This window comes from Gavialis gangeticus, unplaced genomic scaffold (genome assembly GCF_001723915.1).
Source record: "Gavialis gangeticus isolate Ggan-Ray unplaced genomic scaffold, GavGan_comp1, whole genome shotgun sequence".
In the NCBI taxonomy this organism is placed as follows: domain Eukaryota; kingdom Metazoa; phylum Chordata; order Crocodylia; family Gavialidae; genus Gavialis; species Gavialis gangeticus.
Window position 1 is genome coordinate 16727191 of NW_017728997.1, and position 4683 is coordinate 16731873.

Here is a 4683-nt window from a genome sequence, read left to right on the forward strand (position 1 = left end):
TCTCTCTCTCTCTATAGATAGATAGATAGATAGATAGATAGATACACCCCCCCCCACACACACACACACTTTAAAAAAAGAAAAAAAGCAGCAGCTACCAGCAGAGTGCAGCTGGGGTCATTAAAAAGCCTGAGGGAACAAAGGCACTCAGCATAATCAAGCTGGGAGGGAAGGTGTTTGTTCCTCCAAGCTGTGGAGAAGTGCAAGAAAGCCTGATACAAATTAATCCCTGGGGCAAACTCCCCTTCCCAGGTGCGTGTCCTCTTGTCACGTGGACAACCTGAGCTGTTTGGGGCATAAGACTATGCATGCAGCGCAGCCCACAGGAGGGCCCTGCTCCACCCTACCAGCAGTATAAATAATAGCACTGCAATGCTCTCTGCTTAAGGCATGACTTTGGAAGAGGAAAATCCACCCTCTTGCACCTTACCTTGTTTCTCAAAACACCTTATGCTGTTACTAATTGCCTTGATACTGACCCCTCTTGGCCAGTTTAATTAGTCCTTCCATTAAACGGATGACCATTTCATTATAAAACAGACAGCAAGATCAAAGAGATCCGATGCACTTAAATGTCTTATGCACCCGAGTGGTTTATGCAGATAACTCACGTCGACTACGATGCAAGCAATGGGCAAAAAATTGGGATTGGTATTCCTGTCATGCAGTGAAGCAAATTATGTACTCCTCCAATATGCATGTATGTGGAGTACACACTGTAGTATTTGATAAAACTTCATTGCAAACCGATTTTTAAATGCACCATTTTGAAATCCAGTCACTAACCAATACACTGGATCAACCATCAAGGGAAAAGGAAAAACTAAAAAGATCAAGCCCTTCTTACTGCATGAGGTCACAGTAAAACAGTATTACTTTGTATGGCACTGTGACTATTTTGGATCTGAACACCTATCCACATGACCCGGTGCCTGAATTAACACTGAGCTAGAGCTTTCTCCTTCTCTCTTTTAATTAATTTGTTTGAGACTCTTGGTGGGTGAAGTAGTTTCCAAATATAAAGCAGCCAAGTGACTTGGGAGGCCTGAGGATGCAGAGTGCTTTGTAAATGTAGGTCATTCTCTTAAGTTCACTCTCAAAGCATCTTGCCTATCCAGGGCAGACGGCAGAGACAACGTCATAGCATGGGTACTCCGATAAGGGCTAGGCTTGGGTCTTTCTGCTGTTTTTTAGGTAATGTCCTGGTTTTGAATGCTTTGGATTAAACAAACCTCTCAGAAACACTTGAATAAATCTGAAGAAACTCTACTGGCTTTAGTTTATGTCAGCGAGACTGCAGCAACACACTTCCCTAAGGCAATAGGGACCGGTCGTCTTAGCCTGAGGACTCAATCTGTTACTTCAAATAAGTCCAGAAGCCAGGATCAATAATTCTCAGCAGTCTCCCTTGTGCCACTGATGCAACGCACACGCTAAGCAGCAACCACATGCAAGGCTCTGTCTGAGATTTAACCAGCCGGACGAAGAAAAGGAACAGCTGGAGTGAGCTGCATGTGGGTAACACCCGCTGCTGCCTGGTCCGGAGGTAGCCTGCTCTCACCTGTGCTGGGGCAGCAGGGCATGGAGATGTAACTGGTCCTTGACTTCCAGTATCTCCCGGGCTGCCTGGGGCAGGGAGCCCATTGCTAACACCCCCCTCGGCTCAGCGCGGCGCCAATCCGGCTCTCCAGGCATCTCTTACCTCCTCTGCAATGCAGCAGCTGGCAGGCATGGGTGCTGCTGAGCAAGGAAGGGGGAGAGCAGCTGCATATCCCCTTGGGGGAGGGACCTGGCGGGGTGTGCACATGTGTGTGAGTGCATGCACCAATTTCCCTAGCACAGGGAGACGTGCTTTAATTCCTAAGCGATGAGACACTCCATCCTTGGGACTGCTGCCCAGGAGGGCCTCAGCAAGGTTGAGACAGATGCAGGTGCGAGCAAGCAGAAGAATCCCTCAGCTCCATCCTTTCCAAGCACAGCTGCATTAAGGCATGAGGCCGGTTGCTCCAAGGACCAGCGATCTCCTCTGCTAACAGGATGGACCGTCTTTGTATACCAGCCTCTGAGCACACAGCTGGGCAATGCCACAGGCTCTCAGCCCCAACTGGCCCAGTGTATAAGAGCCAGTTATCCCTGAACACACCACTCCTGTGCTGTTTAATCACAGCGGTATCATGGCAGCCTGAATTGAAGCCCAGCTATAAATTGAAATCTATAGTGTATCAGTTAGCTGTGAAATCTGTAAGATATTGGATTTATATAGTGTTTGCAGAGCACATTAAAAGATCATCATCATCATGTCTTTTCAAGACAGCCATAATTATTCAGGCTGTCATTTCATCTCACCAGTGCTTTTGAAAAACTATTTAATATTAGCAAACCCTCGCTAAAAAAAATGTTTTGGTTGAGGGACTAATCTTCATATCAGTACACAGCCATACCTGGTCTTATCTACATTACCAATTCCCTGCTGATTGAGCGGATTCATTAACAACACAATCTCTGGTGACTGAAATGAAGTCTCATTCTTCGTATCACTGGTGCCTTGCTGTTTGCTTTTGCTTCACAGTGTGCACACAAGTAATTAACTTACTATGCCCCACTAGCTTCTGACACATTACTTGGCATAGAAAAATTCACCAGCAGGTAGTTAAGCATGCAACACATTTTCAGTCAAACAAACTTCGTAACAAAGCACTCCTTAGGAAAAGTGCGGCTCTTTCTGATGCAATATGGAGAAGTTTGTTAACATACACCATACTGACTGTGCTTATAGGAACTGCCTGTGGAATCAGCGCAATCAAAAAGCCCCAAACCCAACAACAAGATAGTTGGGGGGACAAATGGCAAAAGGATGAAAACCCAAGTCTGACTCAAGCGGCACACAAAGGTGTGACATAACTAGGAGAGACACAAGATCCATAAAGCACAGAAGTAAAAGGATGAAAAGCTAAGCAGACAAGAGACTCACTTGAATGCAGAATTATTGACTTTATCGGTGTCTGGAGATGCAGACAACAGGACTTATCTACTTTTATTTCAAATGAGAGGTAATTTGATATTTTAAGCTTCAAATGCTGTACAGTCTGCCTTCTGACTGACACCAAGACCTCCTTACGCAAAGATATGCAATTTACCTACAGGCCTCAACCTTGCAAGCGCTTATCTGCGAGCATAACTTGAAACACATGCCTGTTCCCAGTGCAATGGGAAGCCGCGCGGACAGCTGCTAACCTGTTTGCAGAATAAAAGGCTGAGGCAGGGATTCTCAACAGGGTGCCTTGCAATCCTTTCAAGGGTGTTGCAGGGTGCCATGCAATGTTGGCACTGTTAGGTGTGCAACATGATTCATGAAATAAACACAGAGATTTCAAAGAGGAATCTATAGTGTTTAAAAAAAAGCTGACCTGCTGGGTGCTGGATTCTTTGCAACAGAAGATTGCTCTAGTATTTTTCTTTAGTCAGAGAGTGAAAAGTAGGAGCTGGCATTTTCTGAGGGGTGCCTCGAGTCAAACAGGGGGGCCCTTTGGCTCTAAAGAGGTTGAGAACCAGTGGTGTAAGGCACAGGCTCCAAGTTGAGGGCCCCTTGGGAGTTTACAGAGACCCACTTCATTATGTGTGGACACAGGCATCTCCAGGTGTGGTCCTCAATGCAGACCGAGAAGGGGAAGTGTGAAATCCCACTGAAGTCGACAAAATTCCCCTAAAAAAGGTTGCCAAGGTTTCCCCCAATGGATACAAAGAGACAAAAGGATTCAAGGGGCACTGTTCTGATTCAGGCATACACCATCCTGACTCCTTCACCTATTTTAATCTTAGTATATGGAGCAGACTGCACCAATATGGCATAAAAGACGCACGCCAGCAATTGGGCGATTACCAAGAGAGAGAATGAGTATTTGCATTAGTGTCCTGGTCAACTCTAGAAACCTCTTGGAGGTTGAAAGAGTCAGCCTTTCAAATTATTAGTCTAAAAACAGAAACTTAGCCAATAACAGAAAGGCCAGGTGACATCATCATTCATTGCACATTCACCTTTGGATGACAAAACTCATCCCGAATTTGCATCTGGAAAGATGCTCAAAACTGATGGGCTAATCAACACAAGTCATTGTTTCTTGCAATAGCCTTTTACCTTCTGCATTTAAAAAAATCCACATACACTTAGTCCTTCAATTCATGGATATCCAGACTTCTTGTTCATTTCCTTTCTCCTCCACCTGAGTCTGGAACAGCTCTGTAATAGCTGCGGCTAGATTTTCTCCATAAAATATTCTGGGTTTTTTCTTCTCCACGTCATTGAGCACAGGACCTCCCCTACGGTGACGCTCTGCTTTGCTGAACTTCGATGCCCGTGGGTCCCGCTGGTTCTGTTACAAAAGAGCGCCTTGTGGACCCAGGGCTTCCCCCTTTGCCTGTGAGGAAGGGATTAGATCTGAGAAGGATAGGATGCCCTGGGGTCTGTGTGCACAGTTTTCACCTGCTCTCCTGCCATTTTTCAGCATTTCACTTTTATCCTTCAAATCAGTTCATCTAAATACTTCTCCTCTGTCAAAACCTGCCATTTCCAGTTTCCTCCTTGTGAGGGACTCTGCATGCTCCTTCCACATACAATATTCCTCATTGTTGCAGTTTATGCAAATTCTATAATCCCATCTGAGCCAAATTTTAAATGCTTATTCT

General features: G+C 45.4%; 1 protein-coding gene across 1 annotated transcript in view; it reads right to left on the reverse strand.

Annotated features, from left to right (window-relative positions):
* PTPRG (protein tyrosine phosphatase, receptor type G) overlaps positions 1-4683 on the reverse strand; it is a 424594-nt gene that overhangs the window by 274761 nt on the left and 145150 nt on the right. The window lies entirely within an intron of this gene.